Below are 16,579 nucleotides of genomic sequence, written 5' to 3'. Positions count from 1 at the left end.
CTCATACAATCGATCTCTTCCATTGCATTCGGAAGGGTTCAATAGTTTTCGAGTGATTTAATCAAAAAAATTCTCAACTTTTAAATTCTAATCCGTCCCCTTAATTTTTTTTTGTGTGATATTAGTTAATTACGCTTATTAATTAGAAATATTTGAATGGTATACTAAATAGTAAGATACCAAGTCAATAAGGTGACTTAATTGGAACATATATATATATATATGGTTGATAACAAAACTCCAAAAGGAAAACAACATTAGGTATTTTTATAGTCTAGTAAGTTGTTAGATAAAGTAACGTCGACTATGAAAAAATCCAATACAAACACAAAAGGTCAACTCTTTTTTAAGAAAATTAGAAGCCAAGTTTCTTATAATCCAAGGAATAAAAAGACACTACTCAAATTTCTCCTAACATTAATATTATTATTTATACGTGTTTTAAAAAAATACTACACGTCAAATTAAATATTCTCACTTTTCCATAATTTGTCAATTCTCTAACTTAATACCAATAAATTACAATTTTTAGGTTAGTGGAATCTTTATTATTTCAAGGTAGAATTTTTATTATTCATTATTCACTTTTTAAAATTATATGCTTAATGGATGTCAATCGAATTATTTGACTTAAATAGTTTTCCATCCACTAAATAATTTATTTTATCAGCAAAAAATTAATTCAAGTTAATTACACACCGAATTCTTAGATCAGTGTGTAAGTTTTGTGTCTCACAAGTACAACTAAAAGTTTGTGAGATCATTATATTTAGGTGAGACTTTCTATTACCGTATTTTATACTTCCAATGAGTCTGGACAAGCTAAAATGTAAAAGTGGAAAAATTTTTGTAAAAATTCCAAGTTCAAAACAATTCAACATTACGATAGTTATTCTTTTTAAGAAAATTATAATAATTATGTTACCATTTTTACTGATAAGTTTGATAGTCTTCTGCTAACATTATGTATATATTCATCTGTTTATATAAAATCAGTATTTTATGTAGATTACTTTTCAAAGCCCACAAATAATTAAATGGTGAATTTCTCTTAAATAAAATGCTCTAAATACTTATTTGTTTTATTGAAATTGGAGTATTATACAAATCTATATGAAAGCTTTTAAAGTAAATATTGTAATCTTAATGAGACTAAATAAGTTTTTGTGACTTTACATTATTACTCATCATCATCATCATCGTACCCAGTGTATCCCATTCATAGAAAAACTATAATCAGAGTCTGGGGGGAAGAAAAACGACAATTCATACCCATAAAGGAGAGTGCGGTCAAAAGAGTCCCTCGGCTCAAGAAAAAAATCTTCAATGAGAGTGAAGCCTGCAACTTACAACACACATTTACCTTTAAAAATAAATAAATAAATATATAAATAACTAAAATTAAAATTAAAATTAAAATTAAAATAGAAATAAAAATTAAAATTAAAATAAAATAAAATAAAATAAATATAAAGGTAAAAGGTAAAAGGAGGTAGTAAGATAAAAACGAGTAAAAAAGCGATATATAAAGGCAAGAAACTATACTAACGACGGGTAAGATGGACATATTCAGTAATCTAAGACGTGAATAAGGCGCCGCCAACTAATCCTATCCCTGGTCAGGTCCTCAGAGAGGTGTAGTTCGTTCAATTCACTTTTAATTTGTACTTCCCATGTTCTCCTAGGTCTACCCCGAAATCTCTTACCTTCCACTATGATGCTTTCGATCCTTCTCACTGGGGCGTCATAAGTCTTTTGCTGCACATGCCCAAACTATCTCAATTTGTTCTCACGCATCTTTGCAAAGAGCGATGGTACCCCTAATTTCTCCCTAAACTCCTGGTTTCTAATCCTATCCGTTATTGTAAGACCACACATCCACCTCAGCATTCGCATTTCTATAACTTCCATTCTCTGTTCGAAAACCTTCTTCACGGGCCAACATTCTGTCCCATACAACAAAGTCGGCCTAATTGCAACGCGGTAGAATTTACCTTTTAATCTACTAGGAAACTTTTTATCACAAAGCACACCGGTTGCTGCCCGCCACTTAAGCCAACCCCATGTATACGATGAGTAACATCTCCATCAATATCCCCATTACTCTGAATAACCGATCCCAAATATTTGAACTTTGACATACATGCAACAACTTCTCCCTCCTATTATTACCTCTGGCTCACCTACCGGTTCTGTCCCACTGAAGTCGCATCGCAAATATTCTGTCTTCATGCGGTTTATGCGCGACCCCCCTATCCTCTAAGACTGCTCTCCACTCTTCCAATTTACTATTAGCCTCCTCCTTAGTTTCTGCGATCAAAACAATATCGTATGCGAAAAGCATGCACCTTGGTACAGTCTCCTAAATAGACTTAGAGATTTCCTTCATAATGACCGTAAAAATGAAAGGACTCGGTGTTGATCCCTGATGTAGTCTCACTTTAATCGGGAAAGACTCTATTATACCCATCGGTGTATGAATGTTAGTAGATACTCTGTCATACATGCCCTGTATTGCCTCAATATACCTTTGTGAAATACCTCTATCTTTGAGGCTATCCCAAACGATGCGTCGTGGTATATTATCATACGCTTTCTCTAGATTGATGAACACCATATGCAAATCCTTCTTACGCTCCCTATACTTTTCCATCAATCTCCTCAAAAGATGGATAACTTCGGTGGTTGATCTTCCTGGCATGAAGCCGAATTGATTCTCTCTAATGACCATCTCTTGTCTAATTCTCCTTTCAATTACTCTTTCTCACAGTTTCATTATATGGCTTAGAAGTTTGATTCATCTATAGTTTCCGCATACTTGTATATCACCTTTGTTTTAATACTGTGGGATAAGTGTGTTAGTCCTCTATTCTTCTGGCATCTTACTTAATCTTAAGATGACATTAAAAAGACAGTCAACCAACATTTAACATTATGTAAATACAGATCACTTTACATTATTACTAATACAGTAAATACTCTATATTTGTTGGTAGCAAATAGAGTGTCTTTTCTAGGCAATCAATTTACCAAAATTATAAACCAAAGTTTGACATTATGTAGCATTCCAAGGTTCAAATCACGTGCATATAATAATAAAGTAATAAAACTCATCCTAATCAATTACTTCCTTGGTCTTTTGTTGATCCTCAACCTCAATTATTTATCATGTAAGTTTGATTATTAACATATTAGGTATATTTTAGAGAAACACCCTCAAAATTGGTATTATTCATAGTTAATCAAAAGTTGATATTGTTGTAAGGAAATAAACAAAAGGTTGTATTATTAGTGTTAAGTTTTCCTTCTATGTATCATACAATTAATTAAAAGAGTTGTTAAATTTATGTGGCACTCTTTTAATTACCCAAACAAATGTCAAGATCTTAGTGAGTCAAAAACTACCTAGGTGTAAAATAAATAAAACTCGGATAAAATAACGAATTTTTTTTAAAAAAAGATAAATTACTTAATAAAGAGTTTTAAATTTAAATTGTGTCTAACGTGATTTGACATTAATTACATTATAGTGCATTAAAATATTTGATTCCTATAATGAACACATATATAAGGAAATTATCAAATGCAAATTTGACATTATTTTGATTGTTAAATCTTACAGCTATAAAAATAGTTGTTATGAGAAATTTTCAAAATAATAATTTATTTATAAATATAAATTTGGTTAAATATATATGTTTACTTGCATCATTATATACATTTAAATACCTATAATGAACACATATATATAATTTTGATTGTTAAATAGTGAAATTTGAAATCTGATAAAGAGTATATAATTTAATTTTTATTTATAAATCAAAATTTATATATGTCGATTCTTACAAATCTGTATATTACACGAGTTTCTATACTAATTTTAGACATTGCGATGAATATATAAAGATGTAATCATATGAAATCTTACTTAATTTGTTTTGCGACATATTTTAAAATTTTTTTTTTTATTATTTATAGTTATGTTTTACTTTTCTTTTTTGTTTTAAGTGCACTCAAACCATTTTTTTTATGTTTATTGTTTTATGGCATTTTACATAGTGTGATTATTATACGAGAAAAAGTATTATACGAGAAAAAGTATAATCATCTGGAATCTTGTTGAATTCGTCTTGTTGCATACTTTTATAACATCAAATTTTATAATTTTTAGTTGTATTTAACTCTAGATATAAATGATCTGACAAAAATACATTTAACTGCATAAAAAGGTGTTTAGATGTAAATGAAAACAGAAAGAAAAAACATATGACTTTGACTTCTTAATGCGGTCAATGTGTCAAAAATTTTAGTACTTCTTTTTATAAGGGATTACAACATTCATCAATAATACACATATTAAAAAAATGATAAGGACAATATGTGATTAAAAATTTAAAAAGTACTCATTTGTTCTCTTTGAATTGCATTAAAGAGGAACTTGGTAAGTTTTTAAAATGTAGTAATAAATAAAGAGAGAGAATGAATTATGTGGTTAAAATTAATAAAGTTAAAATGTATGGATGAAATTAAAAGAAAATAGTGAATCATTATCAAAAAATAAAAATAATGCAGATTCAATGAAATAGACTAAAATAAAAAATAATGTAAATTTAATAGGAAAAAAGAGGGTAAAATAATAATATAGCAAAGTTTTAGAAACTAACTAAAATATAAAATGTGACAACATGATAGGGATTGAAGGAGTGATTAAAATGGTTTCATAGCGGTACAGCCAGTTATATAGAAGTATCCGAGGTCATTGATATCAATCAACAAAGCAGGACTACAACTTGAACATTTAAAATAGATATTTAAATTTTGGCCACTTAAAATTTTCATACTCCCCGCTAATTCTTCATTTTTGGCAGGTAAATTCTTCCTATGGTTACTTTTAAAATTTCAAATTCATCTCCACTTACTATGACCAACTGGGTATATTAATTTTATATTTGCCTTCCATTCACTTCAAGTCCATATTATGTACTTCATAAATCTTTACAAATTTAATTATACATCTAATTTTGTTTAAAACATAAATATAATAAAACTAATATTCTTAATATTTTTGTCAATAGTTCTAAATAAAATTATAAAAAATTGAAATAAGTTATTACATTGTAGATATATTCAAGCAACTGTGGAGCGTGGCAGTAGGGTATTGGGTGGGGCAGGTGGGTATGGTGCGAGTAAGACTTTATACCCACCACCTACCCACTATTCATAAAGGGTACGTAGAACTTTTCATACTTATATCGATCCACCCACTATCCATAAAGGGTACGTATACTCATATCGATCCACCGACTCCCATCAAATTCATACTCATACCCTCCCCAATTAGGACAGATGCAATGCAAAATCCTTATAATTTACACTCACCTGTCATACCTATATAACTGTTATCAAGTCAAGAACCTACGCTCTTTTTTGATTCATATTCACATATTTAGTTTACACTTTTATTCTTTCATTTTGCCATTATCGATAATGAATTTATTTTATTTGGTCTTATGAGATTCGAAAAAATGATGATGATTCTTAGCACATTAGTTGACCAGAAACAGTGCTGACAAGTCAATTGTCTTGACTTGATTAACATACTACTTGCAATGGTGGACTTGATTTCATAACATTATTTATTGAATTCATGTTAATTCATTGAAAGATAAATTTGCTCAATATTTTAATTTGATTCAATGACTGCCACTCTTTAACCACTGAAAAATGGTGATAATATTGTTTTCTTCCCTTAGTTATGAAAGACGATGGGATTAGATATCAATCGAAGGTTTCTTAAGTTAACCACAATTTGTTTGATTTAATTACTTTTTATTTAATTTGGTGATTTTATTTTCCTCGAGTTTTGTAAAGATTTGTTCTTTGATTTTTCTTTAATTCTTTTTTACTGTTATAAAAGATTATTCTAAACTCTAGATTTCTTCGCTAATTATACTTGATACAAAATAATTAATTTCATATATCTATTGATCTTTTTGTTAGAATTTCTCTTTTAAGTTAATTTGATGTATTGTTGGGGATGAGTCATGATATTTAATGAAGAATAATAAACAAACTAATGCAAAGTAAACACCCCAAAACAGCGCAAGCAATAATAATGGTAAAACTCAAGAATATATGTGATATCTAATGATACCTCCCCTTCAAACTAAGTATCTTATCATTAATATAAACAAGAATACATTAATGACTTATCTTACAAGCTTTAAGAACAATCTCCCAAAACAAAGATTGAACCTTTACTTCAATCTCTCACAAATATGCAAATACAAAGAGAAGAACTCTTATGGTGTGAACCCTAGTTTTACTCTCTTGTATATGCCTTTTCCCTACCCTAATACACTCCTAAGACCCCTTATATAGTCTCATGACATATTTGGGAGCCTTAGGACAAATCTATAAAAGCCCACAAAGAATCAGACATAAAACAGAAACGCATACTGTGAGGAGCTGATCGTTGCTCAACCCGAGCAAGATTCGCTCGACCATCCGAGCGAGAGTCTAGTAGCTTCTGTCTTGCTGCCCCTGCTTGGCTCGACCACTCGAGCAAGCCTCAAAACCTTCCATGAGCACTCCCTTGCCTTCATCAAGGCACACTAAATCTCCCACTTTGATCACTTCATCAAGTGATCCAAAACATAAGCCCTCATACTTCCTTACACTCACAAACTTGTTCTCAAACGTACAAGCCAAAGAGTACGCTACGAGGTGATCGAACTCACCTCCATCATGTTGAGATTTGAGGCTTGACTCAACATTGTTTTTATTATGTTGAGTTTTGTTAAGATATTTTCCAAATTTTCAATTATGTAGTGTTTGAAAACAAGTATTTCATTCTAAATTATGAATTTTAATTATGAAATCATAAATGAAGAATTTGAGAATGATAAGATTTGGGTATTCATTCTCAACTTTGACTACTTTAACAATAATGAAATTTAATCCAAATTTAAATTTGAAAATTTTTCATTTGCCAAACAACAAAGTTGAACCAATTTCAAATTTTCAAATGAAATCATGATTCCCAAACATGGTATGAAATTTGAATATTAGAAAACTTTGTCAATGTTAAGAATAGCTTAAAGTCTTCATTCTGCCTCTCTACACCAGCAGCACAACAGGTTTTAATTTTTATATAATCTGTCACACAAGTGGGTAAATGACTATATCAAAAGGTATTAAGACTTGAATGTTTGTGGTGATTTACAATATGAATTTCATCTATCAGAAGAGAAATGGTAGCATTCTTGAGATCATGTCTGTTAACAAGTCTAGCATCATCAATGAAAGTACAAACAACAAAAGGTTTTCAAGACCTGCCTGCTGCAGAGACTCTTCCGAGGATTGAGGTGCTTGGTTGATACATTTTTGTACGTTAGAGAGAAGTTTTCTTGACGACAAATGCTCAATCTTCTTAAATTGTTAGTGTTAGAGTATATAACATATCCTGGGGCCTCAACCATCAGCTTAAGCTTTTGGTTGAGTTGGTTCCTTGACATGGTATCAGAGCCAACGTGAGAGGTCACGGGTTCGAATCTCAACCACCCCTCATTTAAAGTGGAATATTCAGCGCCTATGCGCATCCACACTTCTAGCTCAATGGGGTCTCGTGTGAGGGGGCGTGTTAGAATATATAACATATCCTGGGGCCTCAACCATCAGCTTAAGCTTTTGGTTGAGTTGGTTCCTTGACAATTAAATTGTTAGCTTATAACAATCCTTTAAATATACTTCACCAAACTAAACATCTATTTTGAGAATATATTTGGCTTTCCAAAACACAACTTTAATGTTTATTAATAATAATGTATTTTTTCCGTCTCATAACAACTTCATCTGACATAAAAATTTATTTCATACATTCACAACAAACCACAACAATGTAAACACGTCTATTTAGTTAATGAAAGCATTAATTAATAAATGTTAAATGCAATTAGATCAAAGGTAACAAAAGGCGTGTTCATAAATATCCGATCCGAAATATTTGGTATTCGGTTTTAAAAACAGGATAAATTATTCGATTTTTGAAAATTGGATAATTCATACCGATTATCCGGTTTAAAAACCGGATCCGGATCCGGATCGGAATGTTGGCAAAATTGGATATCTGGTTTTCTATTTTTTTATTATGTATTATTTTTCTTTTTAAAATATAAATATCTTTTCATAATTTTTTTTGTTTAATATGTTAATAATAATATGTACAATTCCCAATCATAAGTAAGTTGTATAATTAATTTATTGTTAATTAATTTAAAAATTTAAAAATCCAACCATATCTCCAAAATGATTTGTATTTAAAGTTTAAAAAGATAAGCTTGAAAAAAAGCGACGTGAGATTAAATTTTTATGTGGAAAAAAAAACTAAAAATAAATAAATAAATAAATAAATAAAAATTTGAAAACGAGATATCTTGTATCTGATTCGGATTAAACCGGGTATTTGATTTTTTTGAACCGAAACCGAATAGTGAATATCACTATCCGAAAAACGGATTTCCGGATCGATTCGGTGTCCGAATTTGAACACCCCTAAGTAACAAGCAGCTAATTTACAATATTTTTATAGCTTTTACATCTACATTTGAATTAGTTAGTTTTTTAAACAAACTAGCTACGCTTTATGGTTGAATATATAAAGTTTTTAATACGTTTTCATGCCCTATCTTGATGTTATTGCCTACTACTACTTATCATATCATATCATACTATATACTAAAGCAATAAAAGACTTGGACACGTGTCACTGCAACAATAAAAAATTTTCCTTCCAATTTTACTACTTAAATTTTATTTTAGGTAATTTTTTATTTTTTATTTTATTAATTCATCATTTATCTATCTATCTATACATCATACTATCACTAATGAAAAAAAACGTATTTGCTGCGTATTATTTGCTGCGGTTTTTCTATATACGCAGCAATAAATAGGAAAAAGAATTAGAAAAAAAAGTCTACAAATAGCTAGTTTCATAATGTTATTAGAAGTGTTAGGTGAGTTGCTTCCTGAGGGAAATGAACTTCCAAAGTCGACATATTATGCCAAAAAGCTCATGTGTCCTTTCGGCTTAGAGTACCAGAAGATTCATGTGTGTCCGAATGATTGTGTGTTGTATCGGAATAAAAACGAGAACTTAGAAGAGTGTCCTAGGTGTGGGTTATCGCGCTACAAGCGTAAAGGGGCTCGGGATGCTAAAGGGCCCCCGGCTAAGGTATTGTGGTATCTTCCAATAATATCTAGATTCAAGCGCTTGTTTTCTATAAAGAAAGATGCGTTAAATTTGAGGTGGCATGCAGATAGGGTGAAGAAAGGTCACTTGCTCACACATCCATCTGATTCTCCGGAGTGGAAGAGTATTGATAGGTTGCATAAGACTTTTGGGGATGAGATTCGTAATTTAAGGCTCGGACTGTGTACGGATGGAATGAACCCATTCGGCAATCTTAGTTCTCAACATAGTACTTGGCCAGTACTTTTAGTGATCTATAATTTGCCACCTTGGTTGTGTATGAAGCGTAAGTACATTATGCTTTCGCTTCTTATCTCGGGTCCTAAACAACCCGGCAATGACATAGATGTATATCTAGCACCTCTCGTTGAGGATTTGAGAAAGATGTGGGATGAAGGCGTTTCAGTGTTTGATGCATATGCTAATGAGGAGTTCACCTTGCGTGCAATGCTTTTAAGCACCGTTAATGATTTTCCGGCATATGGCAACTTATCGGGGTATAAGAACAAAGGAAAGAAAGCATGCCCAATATGTATCGATGACATGGAATCCACGTGGATTCCTAAGTGCAAACACGTATTCATGCACTTTTTAAGCGTTTTTAAGCGTTTTTGGCACTTTTGCGCATAAAGTAGCTCAAACTTGGTTTGTTTTGCACGAAACTTGGCACACAACACTATTTGGTATATATTATTGTGTTGAAGTGGTTAGAATTGAAAATCATTGTCATATGCTAGAAATTACGTGTTAAGTTGCGATTTTAAGGGTTTTTAAGTGTTTTTGGCACGTTTGTGCATAAAGTAGCTCAAACTTGGTTTGTTTTGCAGGAAACTTGGCACACAACACTATTTGGTATATATTATTGTGTTGAAGTGGTTAAAATTGAAAATCATTGTCATATGTTAGAGATTACGTGTTAAGTTGCGATTTTAAGGGTTTTTAACCGTTTTTTTGCATATTTGAGCATAAAGTAGCTCAAACTTGGTTTTTTTTGCGCGAAACTTGGCACACAACACTATTTGGTATATATTATTGTGTTGAAGTGGTTAGAATTGAAAATCATAGTCATATGCTAGAAATTACGTGTTAAGTTGTGATTTTAAGGGTTTTTAACCGTTTTTGGCACTTTCGCGCATGAATTTGAGAAATGAAACTGATTTAATCAATGTTGGATACATTTACACGATGCCTAGAGTCTTATTTATGGATTTCTATACTCTAACGGCTAAAAATAACCACATGCAAAACATTTGCACACTTAAAAACATAACAGACAACTAAAATACTCTACAATGCCTTCAAACTATGAAACAATCGATTATTAAACAATAAACATAGTTGTAATACAATTTGTTATTTCTGCAAATTTGTAGAATCAATCGATTCTACGATCCGATCCAACGATTCAATCCCACCTAATGATTTCGATTCTACGTAGAATCCCGATCCTAACAAACTTGATTATGGCAATTATGAACATGTTGCATTTTGGCAAATCATTTCAAATACCACATGGGAGAATAGATTAAAACTGAGTATTATTCCACACTCAGCATTGATGTTCGCCCTTCGTTTAATAAACATGACTTTTCACGCACAAGGGGAAACGACCAAGCTAGGGAAAGTTGAATTAAAAATGTTGTGGGCCTTGACACCACAAGGGAGTGGTTTTTCAGATTGGATTGATTTATGGGTCACAAAATGTGTAGAGTTGGGTAATAAAAAGGAAAAGATTAGCATTGGGCACTATTGGAAAAAACCTCATTTGCTGCGTTTTTTGGCCATTATTTGCTGCGGTTTTGGCCCCAAGTAATAGTGATAGCAGCAAATGACCTAATTTAAATGCTGCAGTTAAAAACCGCATCAAATAGCAGCAAAAAGTGGCATTATTTGCTGCGGTCAGCACCCAAAACTGCAGCAAAAAGTGGCATCAATTGATGCGGTCAGCCCTTAAAACCGCAGCAAATAATAGCACTTATTTGCTGCGGTTTTGGGGGTTGACCGCAGCAAATACCTATTTTTTTTTCATTTTTCGTTTTATTCTAATAATAATCCAATAATAATGTAGAATGTAATAACAATGATTAATCCAATAATAATCCAATGATAATCACAAATAATCACCAATAATCTCTTTGAAATAAAAAACTCTCGATAATATAATATGATATGTACGTACATATATATACAATAATATACATTAAAGTCCTAAAAAATCTATACTAATTACAATTTACCAAGGACAAAAATTAGCAAGATACGCGGCAATCTTGTCTTTTAATTCGCGTATCTCTCCACTTCTCAGAGGGCGTGTTTCCCTCGGAATGTCGCATAAAACCTATAATATAATATAAAATTAAAAGATTAATAAACATTATATTTTACCAATAATAATAATTTAAGAACGTAACAAATACTTACGGCATCTATGTTTTCGACTCCAACCTCCTTCACGGATTTTAAGATATCGTCCATGTATTTGAGAGTGTAGTAGCCGCAATCAACGAAATTAGAAGGTTGTCAAAAGCACTAAGAGAAAATAGATGTTAGTGCCAAAGAAGCATAAAAACGCATAAAATCGCAACTTAATACGTCATTTCTAGCCTACGACTATTATTTTCAATTCTAACCACTTCAACACAATAATATAGACCAAATAGTGTTGTGTGACAAGTTTTGCGTAAAACAAACCAAGTTTGAGCTACTTTATGCGCAAAAGTGCCAAAAACGCTTAAAAACGCATAAAATCGCAACTTAACGCCTAATTTCTACCATATGACAATGATTTTCAATTTTAACCACTTCAACACAATAATATATACCAAATATTTTGTATGCCAATTTTCGTGCAAATCAAACCAAGTTTGAGCTACTTTATGCGCAAAAGTGCCAAAAACGCTTAAAAACGCATAAAATCGCAACTTAACACGTAATTTCTAGCATACGACAATGATTTTCAATTCTAACCACTTCAACACAATAATATATACCAAATAGTGTTGTGTGCCAAGTTTCGTGCAAAACAAACCAAGTTTGAGTTACTTTTATGCGCAAACGTGCCAAAAACGCTTAAAAACCCTTAAAATCGCAACTTAAGACGTAATTTCTAGCATATGACAATGATTTTCAATTCTAACCACTTCAACACAATAATATCTACCAAATAGTGTTGTGTGCCAAGTTTCGTGCAAAACAAACCAAGTCTGAGCTACTTTATGCACAAACGTGCCAAAAACGGTTAAAAACCCTTAAAATCGCAACTATGATTTTCTGTTTCTGTTTTAAGTGCCCATGTAATAGCACGTGCGTTTTAATTAGGCGTGTGCTAATATAGCCGTTATGTTACTTGAGAGCTCTATATAAAGAGAGCCGCACTTGTGTAATAAACAAGAACAGAAGACAGCAGCTGCAGAGGAACAGAACACAACAGCAGCAGCAACAGCCCAGCCCGCTGACCAGCCCATCTTGCAGCATGACCCAAGCCTTGGCCATGGAGATCTGGGCCTAACCAATCATGGTGACGTCATCTCTATACATAGGCCTAGCCATAAAGGTCCAAGAGCCATGCTGGTAGTGCATACAATCGCCTAGAACACAAGCACAAGGGAACCCAATTGCAGATCCTAATCAGAACAGCACAGCAGCACAACTTGCGACCAGGCCACCTTGCACGACACATGGAGACCAAACCTGTGCACCCAGGACCTGAGCTACAGTAGAAATGGAATCTTCATACAAGGATCTTTCCATCAAGACTCTAAGTGTCCATTTCCAAGCATGGGAAGTCATTCAAAAAGTGAGCCCAAGGTCACCCAGTTGCCAGTTTTAGTTTGAAGGCATTGTAGAGTATTTTAGTTGTCTATTATGTTTTTAAGTATGCAAACGTTTTGCACGTGTTTTTTTTGGCCGTTAGAGTAAAGAAATCTATGAATAAGACTCTAGGCCTCGTGTAAATATATCCAACATTGATTAAATCAGTTTCATTTCTCCAATTCACGCGCGAAAGTGCCAAAAACGGTTAAAAACCCTTAAAATCGCAACTTAACACGTAATTTCTAGCATATGACTATGATTTTCAATTCTAACCACTTCAACACAATAATATATACCAAATAGTGTTGTGTGCCAAGTTTCGTGCAAAACAAACCAAGTTTGAGCTACTTTATGCGCAAACGTGCCAAAAACGCTTAAAAACCCTTAAAATCGCAACTTAAGACGTAATTTCTAGCGTATGACAATGATTTTCAATTCTAACCACTTCAACACAATAATATATACCAAATAGTGTTGTGTGCCAAGTTTCGTGCAAAACAAACCAAGTTTGAGCTACTTTATGCGCAAATGTGCCAAAAACGCTTAAAAACCCTTAAAATCGCAACTTAACACGTAATTTCTAGCATATGACAATGATTTTCAATTCTAACCACTTCAACAAAATAATACATACCAAATAGTGTTGTGTGCCAAGTTTCGTGCAAAACAAACCAAGTTTGAGCTACTTTATGCGCAAACGTGCCAAAAACGCTTAAAAACCCTTAAAATCGCAACTTAACACGTAATTTCTAGCATATGACAATGATTTTCAAATTCTAACCACTCCAACACAATAATATATACCAAATAGTGTTGTGTGCCAAGTTTCGTGCAAAACAAACCAAGTTTGAGCTACCTTATGCGCAAACGTGCCAAAAACGCTTAAAAACCCTTAAAATCGCAACTTAACACGTAATTTCTAGCATATGACAATGATTTTCAATTATAACCACTTCAACACAATAATATATACCAAATAGTGTTGTGTGCCAAGTTTCGTGCAAAACAAACCAAGTTTGAGCTACTTTATGCGCAAATGTGCCAAAAACGCTTAAAAACCCTTAAAATCGCAACTTAACACGTAATTTCTAGCATATGACAATGATTTTCAATTCTAACCACTTCAACAAAATAATACATACCAAATAGTGTTGTGTGCCAAGTTTCGTGCAAAACAAACCAAGTTTGAGCTACTTTATGCGCAAACGTGCCAAAAACGGTTAAAAACCCTTAAAATCGCAACTTAAGACGTAATTTCTAGCATATGACAATGATTTTCAATTCTAACCACTTCAACACAATAATATATACCAAATAGTGTTGTGTGCCAAGTTTCGTGCAAAACAAACCAAGTTTGAGCTACTTTATGCGCAAAAGTGCCAAAAATGCTTTAAAACGCATAAAATTGAATTTGTGTACCTTTATTGTTGTCCATTTTGGAAATGTGGCTCTGAATGTAGATCCCATTTGTCCACGCACTTTTTTCATTATGCTGAAACGCATGAAAAAAGTACTACTATATATATATATATATATATATATATATATATATATATATATATATATATATATATATATATATATATATATATATATATATATAACACTTAATTAAATCAAATTGGTAAAATAATTAATATTACGTACGCATTCAACAACGCTTTGAATTTTGTGTTGCGAGGCGGACTTTGAGGTTTTTTTAATGAGTCGAAGACGTGCACAGTGTTCGTTAATAGACATATGACCAAAAGTATCCAATGCAAACTAGAAATGCAAATTTAAAATCAACGAATTAGAGATTAGGTGACTTTAAAAATCAAAAGATAAGTTCAATTTCAAAAATAAAACTTACTCTTCCACATATGGAGCCAGAATGAACGTGTGTTTAGATGCAAGGAAATTAGTCAAAGCAGTCTCAATGTATGCTTTGAAGTCATCTGGATCATTTACACATTTACTACCCGAAATCGACTATGGACAAAACCATCCAATTTTTATTGGAGGTTCGCAAGAATTTAGCTCCTCGTAAGCCGCACTAAACTCACAAATAAGAAAATTTTGTTAGTAATTCGGTTATTAAAACAATTAAACAACAGTGCCTAACTTGTAAGATAATGAACATCACCTCATGTAGACATGGAAAAGAGCTATGTTCAGCATCTCTCCTCTCAGAAATTGCCCGATGTCACTAGGACAATTAATTACAAACGGGCTCTCTAAAAAGAAGTATTGCTCCTTCAGCAGGTTTAGAATGAGTGGGTCCTCCTCACTTATGTGAGATGCACAAGTGTGCAACCATTTGCAATCTTGAGAGAGATCTTTTAGCTCCTCATCAGTCAAAATTGGAGTGCTTGGCATCGACTTTGACCCAGTCGACACCTTTGCTGAGGAACCGACCTCTCTCCAAGATCCCTTTGGACTCTTTTGCTATTTCAATTTATACAATTAAATTAGTGTGAGCAAGCAATTAAAAAAATAAAAATAAATAAGGTACAAATGATTCTTACCATGTTAGTGAATCGGACCCAAGCATATGGCCATGTGACGAAACTACCTAGGGCGTCTGATAGTTTCTTAAGGCTCCATGCTGGCATTGGAACCGGGAGTGAGAAATCTTCAAACCCCTTTACAATAGTTTCCATGGCTACATTGATGTGGCCACTTGTAACAGGCATTGAATGTACTAATTGGCCCTCTTTGTTTGGCTGGGCCACACTATATGCAACCTCAGTTAAGTCGCCATCACTAGCAACACCTAACTGAGGCAGGAAAAGAGAACAAGGAGTCGCCTCCTGAAAATTGTGTCGTTTAGTATAATAAGCATCATAAAAAAATATTAAAACGCGTTGCAATTTAAATTAATAACTACTTATATATTTAAAAACTATGTACCTGTAGCACTAGCTCCGGAGTTGGCTCTGGATTTTGAGCAACGGAGTTTATGTTCTCCGGTGTGGGGTTTTCCCCTTCAGGGAAAGTAATGGGCAGGGGTGCTACGGGGGTAATGGGCTCGGGTGTTGGCTCGTTCGAAGCGTTAGGATCCCCATGTTGACTTTCCTGATCCTCGACAATTAGGTTTGCCAAGTCAACAATGGGTGCTCCCATCTTCTGCAACACGGCGGCCAGCTTGGCGAGAACGTCCTTCGTAATCTCCGCTCGGAGGGTTGCTACTTCATCCCGCAGCGCCGTTCGGGATTGAGTAGCAACACACTCTTTGCCGAACGCCTTCTGTAACCCCACGCGGACGCCTCCTTTTCCGACTACCCGCCCACTGTGGTCTTTCCCTAAGACCATATGCAATGCGTCAACATTGCCTCTTGGGGTGAACTCCCCCGTAGCTTCTTTTTCCTTCCAGCCCATCTGTTCAAATAAAAAGTGACATATATAGCAATTAGTATAAGTACATCAAAGCCAAACAATACAAAACAAATCAAGAATATAATTAATAATTTCAAAACTCACCACAGCATTAGCAACCTTCTTCGTTCCCGGATCATTAATGGTAAATTTACC

This window comes from Amaranthus tricolor, chromosome 8 (assembly GCF_026212465.1).
Source record: "Amaranthus tricolor cultivar Red isolate AtriRed21 chromosome 8, ASM2621246v1, whole genome shotgun sequence".
Lineage (NCBI taxonomy): Eukaryota > Viridiplantae > Streptophyta > Magnoliopsida > Caryophyllales > Amaranthaceae > Amaranthus > Amaranthus tricolor.
Note: the sequence above shows the minus strand (reverse complement) of the source record.